At 40.3% G+C, this 17,630-nt stretch overlaps 1 long non-coding RNA gene across 2 annotated transcripts; it reads left to right on the forward strand.

Annotated features, from left to right (window-relative positions):
* The first annotated feature begins 1,418 nt into the window (after window positions 1–1,418).
* On the forward strand, window positions 1,419–7,398 carry LOC126510719 (uncharacterized). 2 transcript variants are annotated; one of them, XR_007594469.1, is made up of 2 exons: window positions 1,419–2,411; window positions 4,422–7,398. It is a non-coding gene; the product is annotated as an uncharacterized lncRNA (long non-coding RNA). The 2 variants fall into 2 exon arrangements; XR_007594470.1 differs by having other exon boundaries at window positions 6,584–7,398.
* The last annotated feature ends 10,232 nt before the right edge of the window (window positions 7,399–17,630 follow it).

A 17,630-nucleotide genomic window follows, 5' to 3' on the forward strand; every position in this document is an offset into this window, starting at 1 on the left:
AGTTTGCCCCTAGAAGAATTCAAATTTCAAAGTGCAAAGCACAGTGCAGTGAGCTCCTCTCTCTGTCTCTGTCTCTGTCTGTGTGTGTGTGTGTGTGTGTGCGCGCGCGTGCACATGCATGCACATGTGTGCATGCACATGTGTGCATTGTGTATAGATACAAGTTCAGGCTGCAACTCTGCCATCTAGTTTTCTGTGCCTGTTGGGTCCTGTGTGTGGCTCTGCCAACTGGTCCAGGGTGTCGTTGCCTGAAGACAGCTAGCTGCAACCAGTCGCATGCAGCTGCCTTCAGCTGTCCCAGCACGGCGATCATTGCAAACACTCCATCGCAGAGGTCCGAGTCTCTCCTCACCTTCTTTCTCAACAGATAGCGTGTGAGTGAAGCAGGTGAACTCCAGAACCGTAGCGGAACCTGCGCCGGGGGGGGGGGGGGGGGCGGCACACTGACCCCCCCCCCCCNGGGGGGGGGGGGGGGGGGGGGGGGGGGGGGGGGGGTACTGCACACTGACTCCCGCTCCACCTTTCCGTACTTCAGCTGAACTTTTGAGGACTGCGAGTGATACAGCTACAGAGATGTACTGATCAATGAGACAACACAGAACCGGCCGGGAAAGCCTTTTCACGTTAGAAATGTAAAGTGTCACCAAAATCAGTAGGATTATACCTACGTGTATATTTCATATGTGTGTATGTGCATAAACACACAGGATATGTAGGTATTTTATGTTCTATTATACCTTTCAAGTAGTATGATCTTCCGTTCAGGGAGTACATGGAAAAGATACGCTATTCTAGCTTCCTTCTGTGTTACTGTGTTGAAACACAAACCAAGAGCAACTTGGAGGAAGAAAGGGTTTCTTTGGCTTCTAGGTTGCAGTCCATCACCAAGGGAAGCCAAGGCAGGAACTCAAGACAGGAACACAGAGGTGGGAACTGAAGCAGGGATGTGGCCATAGAGAAACGCTGTTTGCTGGCTTTCTCCCAGGCTCACACTTACATTTCCTATGTAGCCCAGGCCCACCTTCCTAAGGATGACACTGCCCGTCATGGTCTAGGCTCTCCTGCATCATTTAGCATTTAAGAAAAATGCTTGACAGACAAGCCCACAGGCAATCTGACGGAAGTCAGTTCCTCGGTTGAGGTTCAGTCTTACGAGGTCACTCTAGACTGTATTGAGTTGACAAAATCTAACCAATACATAAATATGTAACACATATGCGTTAAATAGGAGTGATGCACGGATACTTCTGAACCCTTCTAACAGCAACATATGTACCATCCGAGTTTAATTCTTATGTATTGTAGAATGTACATTCAACGTTTATAGCAGTACTTGTGCCTTTTGGAGCCAGACTGACAAGACAGTTGCTTGTGCGGCCTCATCGGACGTGGATAAGAGGAGCCACCAGGGGGCGCGCTCCCACGCGCCGCTCACTAAGCGGCTCAGCTAAGGTGCGGTTTTCTTTCGCTTTCAGCTTCGCTGACGTCCCTGGAGTGGGGCTTTCCTCCAGCGCCCAGAATATTGCTCCCGAGGCACATAAGCACAAAGAAGCACAAACCTGCTCACCGCGGCTCCGCGAAGCCTTCGCTTTCTTCCTGTGTCTTGTCACTCTTTATAGAAACTCGAAGTCAGAATCACAAGGGAAGACAACCGCCTGCGCGAATGGGCTGGACGCGGAGGCGGGGAAACGCTGCGGCAGGGGAATAAGTGGATTCAGTCGGGAGGAGAGCTGGTGGAGAGGAGAGGCTCGCGTGCGGCGCCAGGACCAGCGGTGTGGATTTCTCCGCGCGTGGGAGAGTCGTGCGCACCACGTAGATCGCTCTGGCAGAGGAATGGCGTGCTGTCCTCTTCCCAGGTCTGCCCCACGCTTCCACGCAGTTCCAGATCGAGATGGCGTTTTCTAATAAGCCTTTGACACTCAGCAGAGGGACATTTCAGTTTACTGAAACGCCTCAGCTTGTAGACGGCTCGCTACAGAGCGCATGCAGAAAAGGCAGAAAAATAACATGCAGGGGACGTTAAAACACTTTCTCCTCCAGGAGCCCCACCTTTCATTCTTAATTTTTGTTGCGGGTCTTTGTGTATGTATTAAGTGTGTGAACTCATGTATCGTGTCACACACACGGCAGTCGGAAGGCAATATGCAGGAGTTTGCTCCACCTCCCACCATGCGACTTCTGAATCTAGCTGTCGCTCACTGTTTGAGGGATCGGAAGTCCTTTCTTTCAGACACTAGAAACGGGAAATTGTCTTTTAGCCTAGGAGCACAAATGTCTTCTGACTCAGCATACTTGAGTTCTGAGGCAGGCCACAGCTAACAGGGCATAGCTGCACATCACCAGGGCGGCCAGGAGAGGGAGCACGAGAGCCCTGGGGAAAGGATGCTGCTGGCCTGGTTAACTGGCAGGAGGTGAGTGTGTTGGGGTGGGGGTGGGTAAACTTTGGATTCTGTTCTGTGAAGACAGCCTATGCATAATGGCTCTTAAACAGGAAGCACAAAACTTACATTTTCTGAACATTTTCTAAATTTTGCTTTCATTTGTGATTTTTTTTATGACATCCATTCAGGATTGTATGATTAAAGTTAATATTCCCAGTAAATTTCTGTTATGTCAATTCAAATGGGTATCCATCAATGAGAAGTATACTGAACTTGTGATCTCAAGTACACTTTCACACACCACATGTGTCTTGTGTCCTTATTGTCACCTCCATTTTTACCTAGAAATTCTTCCCTTAGGGGTTTCTGTATTTGTTTGGAGATTTATACTGTTGTTGTTGCTGAGGGGGTTCTTTTTGTTGTTGTTGTTGTTTTTTTTAAATCAAGATCTCACTTAGTGTCTCCAGTTGGCCTAGAACATGCAGGAATCCTCTCACCGCAGTGTCCCAAATGTGTAGGAATTTAACATACCACCCATGTCAAGGAAACTCCTTAGAATGGAAATTTTGTTCATTGTTTCATTCACAACAGAGCCTGCTGGCTACTGGAGAAGGGACTTCTCTGTTGGTTCTCACCTTAAACTCATTCATTTGAGGCGATATGGCTGTAGTTCAAGGGAGCCACAAGGCTGGGATTAAAACACTGCCCTCTGGCTACCATTTTCTTACTGGCATCTACTATGCTATTCCTCCTGTCCCAATAATCCTAGAATCAACCCACATCCTTTTTAAATGCTTGCGGCTGTTGAGAGCCTACTTACATGGTCATCCCGGCTCTCCAGTAAAGTCCCTTCACCAAGGTACTTATTACATCTATTTTTTTTAAATATTTATTTATTTATTATGTATATTACAATATTCTGTCTGCGTGTATGCCCACATGCCAGAAGAGGGCATTAGATCTCATTAAAGATGGTGTGAGTCACCATGAGGTTGCTGGGAATTGAACTCAGGACTTCTGGAAGATCAGGCAATGCTCTTAACCACTGAGCCATCTCTCCAGCCCTAGCAATTCTCTCAGCTTTATTGAAAGGGACTTGTTTCTTTGTTGGGGAAAAAAAAAGAGCACTCTCTAGATCTTTATCTCTAACCCTATAGTGCTTGCCTGGAGGACTATGGCCCTCGTGGTAATCTCATCTTTGACTTCTGGCTGTCAAAGATGTCAACAGCCTTCAGATGGTGACAGTGAACCTTTGTTTTGTCTGAGTAGGTAAAGGGATCACCCCTTTACAATCTCTCCATTCAATAGACAATTTTTTGCTTTGCCACGCATAGCTTTTGTGGTTGGATTCTTTTAGTAAACGACTGAACAATCTCATCACTTTAGTTTGTGAGTTGGGCAAGTAGGTGACTGTGTCTCTCATGAAAAGTTCATATAACAAAAGTGTATTGGTGTAGGATAAGGACAACGGATTTTAAAGTATCTTGTCCTCATACAATCAGTTCTTGTGCTTAGTAAGCTTGGGGTTTATTTGCTTGAAAAATCACTGGATTTAACTTGACTCTGGCTAGTTTGTGTCTGGCTGAGATTGGTAAGTAAGTTAAAATGCTGGAAACAAAAGTTCCAAGAAGTTTTGAAACATCCCTTTTGAAGATTTAGTTTCTGTTAGAGAAACCAGGGGCCTTTAGTTGTTCATCAGTTCCAGATGATTGGTTCTCTTCGTTTGTTTGTCTATCTGTAACTCATGCTAACTACAAAGGGCACCCAGACTAACTGGAAAAAAGGAAGCATGAATGAATGATTGAATAGATGAAAGCAAGGCTGACTTTTTCCTTCATTCGTGTCTCTTTTTTCATTTTAAATTTAAGTAACAGTAACAAAATAGTTTTGTGGGTTATTTTCCCACAGTGGTCCTTTAGTAAGGCCGGTCTTGCTGCTCTTGTAATAGATCCTGTATCATCCCAAGGTTAACGGGAGTGAATGAGAGGCAAAGGGTTGGGCCATTTTTCTTTATAATTTTCAAGGCAATTTTTTTTTCAGCTTTCATAGAAAGAAAACCTCTAGTAGATTGTGGGCAAAGAGAAAACAAATTTAAGTCCAAATATCAAGAAAATGAAACCGGGAAGTGACTTTCCCCTGAAGAAAACGGCGGAGTATTGTAAACAGCCGGTGCTGTGGGTGTGGGGAGAACACTGTGAGATGCACAAAGGGGGTGCGGGGAGAATGTGGAGCCTAAAGCTGCCCAGGTGGCTGTTTCTGGGAGGGCCACGTAGAGCCGCCTCGGACTCAGTGACCAGCCCTCAGCCTGGAAGACCTTTAATTTGAACCAGATGTGATCGGTGTTGCTGAAGAAAGGGGCCAAACCAACTGACACGCAGGAGCCTGGTCATCTGACCCAGGTCAGTAGAACACTAACCCAGTTAGGATAATGCCTCCCCTGAGGACTCCACCCAGTGACTAACTCAGGCACCAAACACACCGCCTTGCCGAGAAGCCTAGAATTTGGAGAAAGGGATTTAGAAGATCCCATGATAATCTGCTCCTAACCTGGAAAACGGTGCTGGTATTTTTAAAAAGGAAAGTGGAGGAAATTAGTTTAAGCTAAATGTGTCCATCCACTGGTCTAAATAATTTAAAGTATAAGCTCGATCATCTCAGGAGCCCCTTGAGACTCTTTGAACAGAGATAAAAAAAAGGTCAGATATACAAAGTCAATGCTTTAGAGAGAGTTGAGATGAGATATAGGCTTATCATAAAGGAAGTAAGACCTGAAACAGCTATGGGGTTTACCACGAGAGAGGGGACGTGGTGGGGGCTTGGTAGAACAGCAGCTGAGATGACAAAGGCCCAGGTCAACTCAACTTCATTGTTTGTCTCTTTTGCTTGGTTTGATTTTTGAGACTCCATCAGGCCTGGCTGTGGTGTTCAAGGGGGCCTCTGAGATGAACTGTTGGAGGTCAGAAGTTTATGAGGAGAGTTATTAATGCCACAGACACATGTACAACAAACAATAGCTTGTCCTAGGCTCTGAGAAGACCGCAAGCCCCAGCACCAGAGACAGAAAGCATGGAAAGAGTGCGGTCTGAGTGGAAGCGGACCCATGTGACAGAGTCTGTGTCCCCATAGCTCTCTGAGGAGGCAGGGGTGGGGGTGGGGTTCAGATGACAAAGCAAGAAACTGCCTTGAGGAATGATTGTCACAGTTCTGTGGTCGAAGGTCACATTCCAGACCCTGTTTGCTAAGAAAAGAATGTTTTTCATTGCTATCTCCAAATGTTTGTAAGTTTTCATTACTGCCTGCAGCTGCTTGTTTCTGCAAACATCTGTCTAACTGTGGTTTAAAAAGAAATAATTCTTTTGGTGGGCATGAGAGTACATTGAGATGGTCCCACTGTTGCCTAACTTGTCAAAGCTGTGGGAAGCTGTTGGGGACTGCTGGACCTTTACAAAGCACGGCTGGGTTCCTCCTTGAGTTTCTCCCTTTCTCCAAGTGCCAGCTTGAGTCTTCCTGGTTAGAATTTCCATGAAGTGATCTTGATGAAGTCCTACTGCAGAAGGAGAGAGGAAGATATATATTCTTAAAATGCAGCCTAGCTCTGAAGAGGCTAAACGTCCTGCAGCAAACCAAGCCAGCCTGGCTTCTTCTAAAGAAGAAAATAAAACAGGAAAAGTAGGGAGGGGAGGGGAAAGAACAGAAACAGAGAGGAGAGAGGGCTGGTATATAGACTAGGTAAGCAATCTAGTCTGTTGACTGGCTGGCTACAAAAAGTGAGGCTGGCCCCTTGTGTGGTTGCTTTCTCTTCAGAACTCAACATGGTGCCATCTTGGGCTTTGCTCCTACAGCCATGCACCAGGGCAGAGTAATACAGAGGTGGTCAGCTGTGGTAATGGAGCTATTAACACTCCCTGGTAGATGGGAGATCCTTACATGAGAGTCCAGGCATTGTTTCTCTGTCTCCTCCCTCAAAGGCAAATCATTTTGGGAGATGCTAGAATGCCTGGAAAGAAGAAGTGTTGCCATCTGGGGGCTACCATCTTGATCTGGCTCAATAACACTTAAAGAATGAAAAGGCAGCAGTTAAAGAATTAAAAGACAGTAGCATCAGGGGATCATGTGCAGTTTATATGTGTGTATGTGAAGGTTGATATCACACATCTTCCTTAAACACATCCCCCACCACCCCCCTTTTTTTTTTTTTTCAGCTTAAGGGCCTTGCCGGTTTGGCTAGACTGCCTGGTCAGAAAATCACCAGGATCTGAAGTGACCAGGTGCTGGGATGACCATCAGCGACCTCCAGTGCCCAGCCTTCATAACAGCCGATGTCAGACATGGGTATTCGCTGTTGCATGGTAAACACTTCCCCAGCTGACCCACCTCGGCAGCACGTGGTTTTTAATTCATCCACTCAACTCTGTACCTTCTACTTGGAGGATTCAACATACTTGTTTTGAAGGTTTTTATTCATAAGTGAGGATGAACGCCTACATTTTAAATATTTTTATGGAAATTATTTTTTTTCAAAATTATTTTAACTTAAAAATAGAAAACATGTTAGAAGGGGGGAAAGGAAAGAAAACCACAAAACATGTAGGCAGATTTTTTTCCTGGACAGACTTCTCACCCTCACCTGTCCTCTTGTTCCCAAGGTGAGAAACTACTCAGCCACCGTATCAATGCTATTTATTGGGACATGGATCTGCTTCACATGGAAGCCAATGCATCCCATGATAGAAAACTCTATTGCTGGGACCCTGGCAATCTTCTCCTTTCTACCAGTGGGGTGGATCTTTGAGCCAAAGCAACCAGGTTCTTTATGAACTGCCGTCTTGACTCAACAAATGGCATTACCTGATCTGTGATTGTTTGTGGGACAGTGGTTCACAAAGGCAGACAGAGATAAATATTGATTCCTGGTTGTCCTACAAATCATGTCTTCCTTTTCATCACCCCTAGGATTTATAGTTGCGTGCTTGTGGTTTTCTAAAGCAATAAATACATTTTCTTTTTCATTTCCATATTTCTTGGCCAATATTTTTTTTACTTCGTTGAGTGTTTTCATGGTGGTAGCCATCGTCCTTTTACTACCAGGCGAATAAATCCATTAAGAACTTACTTTAGGTTCAGGGTGGTGGTGCAGACCTTTTATCCCAGCACTTGGAACGATCTCTCTCTGTGAGTTAGAAGCCAACCTGGCTACATAACAAGTCCTAGGACAGCCAGGGTTGTATATTAGAAAAGCAAAAGAAAACAAAATTCAAGATTGATTGTCAGTGAATTCTGTTAGCTTATGTTTGTCTTAGAAAATTTCATTTCTCTGTTTCTAAGACTAGATTTTGGGTGCTGTCTTAGTTGGGATTTCTATTACTGTGATGAAACACCATGACCAAAAAGCACCTTGGGAAGGATAGGGTTTATTCCTCTTGCCCTCTGAGCACACTGGAAACAAAGGACACTTTTGTCCACACAAAGCTGTGATGACTTGAATTACTGAACATTTTCTCTTTCCAAGATGTAAAGACAAAAGAAAGGGGATCATCCCTATCCTGGCATAAGTTTCTTCCAGGATTTTTTTTTTCTTACATGAGACATGGCAAACTCTAAGCAAACATAATAAAGCCTGTCTCCAGATTTGCCTAACTTCCTCTCTCTTGAACAAGAGGCACATAGAAAGCATTATAGCACAGCTTTCGATAATGGCATTTTATTTGTATTTTAATAAACAAAACTTGCCTGAAGATCAGAAAAGTAAAACAGTCACACTGGCCAGACTTACAGACCAGGCAGCAATGACACACAGCTTTATTTAATCCCAGTAGCCACATTAGCTTGCTGTAGGAACCAGGCAGTGATGGTGCATGCCTTTAATCCCAAAACTGGAGAAGATTACAAAAGAGGAGGAGACAGCTCTCAGTCTCAGTCTCACTCTAAAATTCCTGGAGGTAGGATCACTATTTTTGAGCTGAGATCGAGGTAAGAGCCAGAGGCTTGCTGCTTTGCTTTTCTGGCCTTCAGGTGAACCCCAGTATCTGTCTCTGAGTTTTTATTAATCGTGCTCAGAACTCTCAGCCGAGAAGTTCAAAATGGAAGCAGACTCAGTAGCACGGGTAGAGTCTGACACATTAGATGTTGAGTTATAAGAGGAAGAATTAATGTTAGTAAGCTGCCTTCTCTGCTTCATGAGGCACCTTCTGTGAGACCTGCTCCACGTTACTGTTGGGTGGATACGACCAATGGTTTACTGTGAATCACCAACTTCAACAACAACAACAACAGGCAATGTGTAGCTAGGTAGTTTAAAAGAAGAGTAGGTATGGGTAAGTTCATGTTTGTGGGAGTTCATTATGAATTCACAGGCATACAAAGGAGAAAAGAAAAATGTAGTCATCAAAACAGCACTACTTTTGAACTATATTCTACGTTTGATTTAAAGTTTTATTTTTATGTTAAGAGATATTTAATTCAAATGTTTAAGGTTCAAACTTAACAGGGATGAAACTGCAAAATCATAATCTTACAAAAAGCTACTAACTTGTAAAATGTTAAAGATATTTAAGACATTCAACCTTAAAAATGATAAGACTTTTTAATGTGCTCAAAATTATGCTTGTAGTCAGGCTAAGTATAAATGTCTTCATTTGCAAACAAAAGCTTTATTTAGCCTTCTGTATATGCTGTCAAGGTTAAGTCTAAAATAAACGACTAATAATAAAGTGTTAAAATCAGCTAGATTTAATAGATGGCCCTCAACATTCTCAGAGATCTGCAGAATATGGCATTTAAAGGGTTTAATGATTGATACCGAGGTCATTTAGATTACACTTCCTATTCTAATTTTTTCTCAGATCTTTGATAACGTTGATAGCTAATAGTATGAGTTGTCTGTACTGAGAGTTATAGATAGATGCCTTCTTCTCCTGTATTTGCAGTATTAGCAAAATAAAAATGCTTATATTGTCCTTTAAATAAAAAAAATGGAGATTTTTTTTCTCATTTCAGGCCTATTAGGCACTGAAAGCCCAAACCACCCAAATTCCTTTTTATATGTGATTACTAAAAATTCATTTTTAAAATTTATATTTTTGTGAAACATAAAAAAACTTTTAAGAATAACAACATATACATGCTTAGGGTGGATTAGGAAGGAAAATAGGACTAAATTGGAATCAAGGAAGTTTTTAAAAATATTTCTTCTGGATCATATGGTGATCCAAGAATACAAAAATTAATTGCATGTTTCTCAGATTCTCTTGGAGGCCAAGAAAGGGTTAAACTAAAAAATATAATCAGTAAAAATTAGATTATTTTGAAGTTTTCACCTAAAATCATTTTTAGTATAGCCTGAGTGCTGTAGGAACTCCTTCAGTCAGCAGTAGTGTTTAAGATACCAGCCTACTTGGGCATGGCCTCTCATACTATGAATGCTGATGGAAAGCGCATGCTTACTCTCTCTCTTCTCTGGGTTCTGGATTCGGTTCCTGTTCCCTGTTCATGCAGAGGACTGTGAACTGTGAGTCTACCCCTAAATAAATAATCCTTTGTTATACACAATTCTGAGCTAGTGTGGGATTATTTTGTAACTTTATCTGGCACTCATGTGACTAGTAAATCCATACCTATGGGGATAAACCAAAAAGAACCCAAAAGTTCCACCACCCGGAAGGTTTCTTATTCCACGACATTTGACTTGACTTTACCTACTAAATGACTTTCTTGTCAAACCCCCGATAGCCACAGTGGAGCTCCCAAAAGGAACCAAAACAGCACAAAGCGCCCCATGCTGCCACTGGTTGTGCCTCCCCTCCACTGGGCTGCAGCCACAACACCTGCTGCTCAATAAAGATTATTGCCCCTACAACAACTTGCTGAAAGCTAGTGGTGGTGAGTAAATTAATAAATTTGAAAGATATGTTTGTAGAGATTATTACCATTCAGGAATTTAATAACTATTTTGCTTACACTGTGGATGATATTCTGCAAGGCTTATGTGATTTTCCTCATGCATTCATTTATTTGATTTTGGGAATGAGTTTTGTTTTTCATATTATACCATAAAGAAAATGGTTTGATAACAGAGCCAAGAATGAGGCATTTTTACAAATGCTACAGTCTTTATAGACTAATAATGAACAGCTAGTTGAAAAAAAATTAATACTATTGAAAAGGATGACATTAATTTGACAGATAAAATCCAATTCATGTCGAAGGGTGCTGAGACATTATCTGAAACTTTGTGCTGCTGAATTTAATATTCAGAATCTGCTGAAAAGTTATGATACATTAATGGGTAAGGTATCTCTTCAGGAAGGTAATATGCATGCCATCAAAATTATGTCTTAGGATGAGATGTTATCTTTAATGGACAAATTTTATACCTTGGAATCCTCAGTCAGGGCATTAGAACAGAACACTGGACAGGAGATTCAGACTTTACAAAAGTCAGTGGTAAAGAGATTTGAAAAGGTTGAGGAAATTATCAAAACTGATAAGCAGGGAGAAAAGGTACAAGGACAAGATTCAGACTTATCTTATGCAAGAGTCCAGGATGACTTACACAGAGTTTTAGCTGCCTATCCAGTAATATCCTCTGAGAAGCCATCTAGCACAAAATACCCTAAGGTGGTCAAAAAAATATACACAGCAACCTAAAGGTATGAGTGATCTAAATGAAAGTAAGCAAGCAATAGTATCTTATACCCTGCATTCACCATTTGTTAGGGAAATCAATCAATAAGGCTACCTGACATGATTGGCTTCAATTAATATCAGTGGTAATAGAAAATGGACCCCAGATGATATGAAAATGCTACTAGAGAGAAGAGACAAAAATTTTAGAAAAGGGAAACACAAATGGATTTGAGGTTTCCAAAGATCAAATTCTTGGCAAGGGCCATTACTCTGATCCTCAGGACCAGGCTCTCTATGACAAACACACCTTATGTAGCACAGTGACTATAAATGCTTGGGACAGGATTCAGGAAATATGAAAGAGAATCGAATCATATATCAGGGTTAAACAGGGCCAGAGAGAACCCTTTAGTGACTTTTTTTTTTACAATGATGAACTAAGGTTGTATAAGTAAGAGTAACAGACCTAGAAGCTAGATGTTTACTTATTGAATCTCTGGCTTTTGAAAATGCCAACTTAGAATGCAAAAAGATACTGGGGCCTTTGAAAGTTATATCAGCAGCAATGCATGAATGGATCCTGAGTACAATGAACACTGAGACATTTGACTGTAATACTAAGGTTTGGGAAAAAGAAGCAATTTCCAAAGGGATGAGGAGACATCAAAATGCCAAATGTTTTAATGGTAGAATACGATATCTGAAAATGATTTGTCAACAAGGAATTCCTAGTAATAATGTCTCCTCTGAGAATGACAAGAATAGGCAGTCTCAGCCTTCTGGAATATGTAGGAGGTGTGGAAAAGGTCAACACTGGACCAATGAATGTAGACTGACAAAAGACAGACAAGGCAACCCAATGCCATTGGTAAATTCCTTGGGGGAGGGCTCTTGCAGGCCCCCATGTCAAACATGGTCCAGTCATCCCCAGTAACTGTAAAGAACATGTCTCACCAGGAAAATTTTAAAAATCAGTGCCTATTGTAAAAAAAAAAAAAAGCATACTGTTCTGGACAATGGAATAGAAGTGGAGCATGAATCAAAAACTCCAGTAGGAAATAGGAAATGCATATTTTGGCAGACTTCTATAAATAATCAAAGATCAAAGCTAAGAGTGTGTATAAATAACATTGTAATTGAGAGATTACTAGAAGCAAGTATGGATGTGAGTGTCATTACTCCAGAATCTTGGCATCCAAATTGGCCTCTTCAAGAGGCAGATGTTCAGTTTCTAAGAATTGAAACCCTATCACAAGTGAAACAAAACATGAGATGGGTTGAATGCATAGGTACAGAAGGACACAAAGAAAGGCTGAGGCCATAGGTCGCTAATATTTCAGTGAATTTATGGGATTATGACCTGTTACAGCAATGGAATACCCAAATTAACATTCCTGCAGTCCCTAAAACTCATGTTTCTAGGAAGGATATTTTTAAGTATTATAAACAAAGGTCATCAGCCATTCAGGATGTACAAGAACACAAAGCAACTAGCAAAGCTTCAGGGGTGCTAATGCCCCTGCCATTAAATGATCAATCGAGAAACCAATATGAGTTAAACATTTAACAGAATACAAACTGCATGCTTTTGAAAAGCTGACACAGGAGCAAGTAGATGCTTACCATACTGAAGAATCAACCAGCCTTTGGAATTCTCCAGTATTTGTTGTTAAAAAGAAATCTGGTAAATGGAGAATGGTGACAGATCTAAGAGCTCACAATAAGGCAATTCAACCTATGGGCTCTCTACAATCTGGAATTCCTGTGCCTTCTCTGTTACCAAAAGGATGGCCTCTTAGAGTTATTGATAAAAAGGATTGTTTCTTCACTATATCTTTATAAGAAAAGGACAGAGAAAAAATTGTGTATGCCTTCACAGTATCTACTTACAATAATTTTCAGCCTACTAGGAGATACCAGTGGACCATCCTCCCATGGGCAATGCTCAATAGCCCCACCCTGTTCCAATACTTTGTCAGTCAGTCATTGGAAATAATACATAAGCAATTTCCCAAGCCTATAATCTACCATTACATGGAAATTTTTGTTATCTAATTCAAATGCAGATACTTTAGAAAGAATTTTTGAAAAGGCAAACAAAGTTTTGCCTAAATGGGGATTACAAATACTCCTGAAAAATACAGAGAGAAGATTTGGTCAATTATATAGGTTATAAAATAAGTTTACAGAAAGTTAGAACACAAAAGGCACAAATTAGGAGAGACTGATTGCAGACCCTTAATGACTTTCAAAGATTGTTAGGAGACATTTACAGTCAATGACTGGCTGTTGGGATAACACGTATAGTAATTCATCTAAACACAATCTTAGATGGTGACAAAGACTTAAGTAGTCCCAGGGAATTAACAGCTGAAGCTGAGAAAGAATTAACTGTGGCTAAAAAGAAATTACAGGAAACACATGTGGATTGGTGTGTGCAATCCAAATCTTGATTGCATTCTTATCATATTGCCTTGCAGAATTTCACCTAAAGGAATTTTAATGCAGAGTAAACATATTATCCCAGAATTGATCATTTTACCAAATGAAGCAAGTAAAAAAAATTAAAAACTTATATGGAAAAGGTTTCTGAAATCAATTATAAAAGGAAAATTGAGACTTCATCAACTAGCAGGTATAGATCCAACTGATATTATAGTGCCTTTTACTACTGATGAAATTAAAAAATTATGTGAAGACAATGAACCATGACAAAGAGCTTGTGCTAATTATTAGGAGAGGTTAATAGCAATTATCCTAAAAGTGATAAAATTAACCTTATAAAGAAAAATACTTGGATCCTTCCCCAAACTGTATATGACACACCAATAACTAGAGCTCATACATTTTATACTGATGAAAATAAGTCAGGAAAGGCAGATTACAAATCAGAAGATTTAAGTAAGGTGGAACAAAGCCCTTATAATTCTGTCCAAAAGGCAGAGCTATATGCTATATTCATGGCACTAAGGGATTTTAAAGAACCTCTCAATTTAGTTACTGATTCTCAATAAGCAGAAAGAGATGTCTTGCATATTGAAACCACAAAATTTGAAGATGGACACTAAAAGAAATCCCACACTAGCTCAGAATTGAGTGCAAGTAAAGGTTATTTATTTAGGGGTAGACTCACAGATCACAGTCCTCTGATTGAACAGGAAAACAGCAACTGAATCCAGAAACTGGAAGAGAGAGTGGGCCCATGATTTACATAGGCATTTATAGTGTAAGAGACCACACTCAAGTGGGCAGGTAACTTAAAGGCTACTGACTGAAGGATTACCTACAGCACCTCCCCCTTTTGTTTAAACAAGAGAGTTCTAAGCCTAATACAAAATTATACAATAAGAACAAATTTCAAGTATTAAAAATTTAATTACAACCAGCATGAACATTATCAACCAAGAAACATGTGACAAATGTTTCAATAATTATCCTATCCTAAGGAGTCTAGTCTTGTATCATAAATTACTTTGCTAAATCATAAGCGGAAATTAACTATGACTATCTAGTCTTCAACCTCATTGAAGATCAGAGAAGGGAAATAATATACTTGAATAAGCAGAGAAATCAAGCAGCTTCTAAAATGTGCAAAAACTGACAGAGACAACTGGCTACCTGGGCAGTCACCCAAAGTCTCATTTGCAACATTGGAGTAACCAACTTTGGCTAAGGCCTAGAGTAACTAAGACCATTTTCCAAGGCAGAAAATTTTTCAGAACTGTCTTACCCTGTCTTGGCAGGATTTAATAGTCTTTTTTTCTTGTATCCTGCTTGTGCTCTCCAGACATCATGCATTTTGTCAGTGGTCAATGCATGGGCAGTTCCTTGCCCAAAGGCCAGTTTTGCCAAGAAGAAAACAAGCTCCAAGTGGAGTGTCTTTGGTGCTCAACTTTCTTTCAGAAATAAATTGGGGCTTCCAGATGCAATCATGTCTCAGGTCTATAGAACCCTAACTTATTTAAATGCCATATTCTACAGCTCTTTGAAGTGGTTGAAGATTACCTGTCTATGAAGAATACAATTTCTATGTATATAAAGAATCTGATTAGTCTAACTATATGTATGACAAACAAGGATCACTATTGACCTATAATTCTTATTACCTATATAACTTCATACTAGAATATCAAACAATCATTAAACAACTGTGCAGCAATTGAGGACAATGACCTCAAAATGTAAATAATGTATAAATATCTTGATCAGAGGTAGAAATGTATAATGCAATATGATAAATATATCCTAAAATTGTATCAATATGCAAAATGTCTTAAACAGAGGTAGAAACATGCATGCATACAATATGACACAATAACTTTGCCTACGTATACCAATATTGTAGTCAAAAATAGGAACATATTCAATATAATTTAAGTTTGTACCAATATACAAGAATCTATACCAGTGTAAACTGCCTATAAATAATAGCTCACAAGTATTCACTATATTATTCACTATTATTATTAGGGTGAGCAAACTCACACTAATCTACTACCTATTATCCCATTCAATTTTCCTCTTTTTTTCAAAGAGATTCCTGAGCCTACACAATTTCTACCTCAATCCCCAAGCCTATACCAATTATAATCAACCACTGACTGATGTCCCTAACCGTGAAGACAAACTGTTGGGAGAGGGAATGTCATCTTTGAGAATTACTTCCAGCAGTCATGAGGGCAATGTTCTTTCTATGGAGTCCTATGAGAGTAAAAAGCTTGGTTAGGTTTCAAGATGACTTTCTGGTATATTTGCAAATAGTCTCTGAGTATTCAGTATGGTTTTTCTGAAGTTCCTATTTGAAGTTCTGGCCAGAACATTGTAAAAAGGTGCACCATTTCAACTAACCATGTAGGAACCATCTTGAGCAGCTGTTTCCCCCAAAAAGTATTAAAGTAGCACTACTAACGTCAAGATGTCATAGCAACCAGGTGGAGTTGTTATTGTGAGGTCCCATCTATTTCCTGGAAACTTCAAAGATTACTGCAGGAAAATTCACTGTTCATTGTGGAAAATCTAAACATTATTTATACAGATATATATTCACTGAAAGATATGATAAACATAGGTATTAAGAAAAGTAAATTTTTTTCTAAATTCCTTCTTCTTTCTGTCCCATACCAGATGGCTCCTGACATGAGACAGAAGCTCTGATTTTTTCTTTTAACAACATACTTGGATTTAGAAAAGGACAGAGCCATTGTCCAACTCCAAAGCCAGTTTTGATTTTTAAGTGAGTCATGACTATTAGTCTAATTTTTGTTCACAGATTCTTACCCTCAGATAACCTGACCTCATAAGTCATAATTCTCTTTGCTTGGTGATCCTATCTGGATAATTATCTTTTCCTCTAGATGTCCAAGGTCTCTTGACTTTTTGAAAATGAGTATTTTCCTGCAAAGACAAAAGGTGAACCCTGCGACAACTCTTATGAGGGTTCCATACCACCTGTATGGTTGTAACCTCTGTGGATTAGCTGTCATTTCTATTTCTAAAGAAATTTCTCTTTTTCAAATGAAATCTTTATTAATTTTGATGATATTCATAGCTTTCCTTCTCCTGTGCAAACAAGAGCAAAACCCTTTCCCCAACATAGCACATGTCCTGCTTTCCATCTGAAGTCAACACATCCTTGAAATGCACCAGCAGATGTAATTCAGAAGACTCTTCTATTATCCAGTGTCTCTCTGATGCTGTTGTTTCTTTCTCATTAGTATTAAGAAAATTCAAGGTTAATAAAGCAATATGTAATTTATCTCTGGGTATATTTTTAATCCCTTTCTGTCATTTTTAAAACATATCCTTTGTAGATCAATTCAATCTTTCTATAACTGCTTGACCTGTAGGATCGTCTGGTATACCTGTAATATGCTTTCTATTATAATAAGGAAAACTGTTTCATTTTCTTAGAGACGTATGCTGGACTGTTATCTATCTTTAGTTGTGCAGGTATACCCATATGGCCATGACTTCTAATAAATGCATGATTACTGATTCAGCCTTTCTGAGATCAAAGCAGTTGTGCATTGAAAACCTGAATAAGTATCAATGGTTTGGTGTATATATTATAATTTTTAAAAATCTGCAAAGTGGAAGACATCCATCTGGCAGATTTCATTCCTTTGAGTACCCTTTGGGTTAATCCCCGCAGGTAGTGGTGTTTGAATACAGAGAGAACAAATAGGACATCTCTTTATATTCCAATAGCTTGTTGGCATGTAATAGAAAACTATTTCCTTTAATCTTTGCAATTGACATGATGGGTTCTTATGAAATTCTAAGGCACCAGCAGCAGACCCAAGAAAGCAGTATGCAGAGGAGGGCCCGGGGAATATGGCACACACTTTTGCCATGCACTGTGCTGTCCCTGGGCATCACAGCCCTGGCCGTGAGGAGAGGGGGTCCAGTGAAGATGGCAAGGATCCTGGTGGGCTGTGTGGTGTCCAGGTCACTCTGGCACCCAACAAGGACTTGAATGGTCAGGCATTCTATCACTTCCTGGACTATTGTGTTATCTTTTATGGATACCCTTGCATGCCCTCCACTACACACACACACACACACACACACACACACACACACCATCTCTCTCTCTCTCTCTCTCTCTCTCTCTCTCTCTCTCTC

Source organism: Alexandromys fortis, unplaced genomic scaffold, assembly GCF_014885135.2.
Source record: "Alexandromys fortis isolate MF-2015 unplaced genomic scaffold, M_Fortis_MF-2015_v1.1 scaffold_64, whole genome shotgun sequence".
Classification (NCBI taxonomy): Eukaryota; Metazoa; Chordata; class Mammalia; order Rodentia; family Cricetidae; genus Alexandromys; species Alexandromys fortis.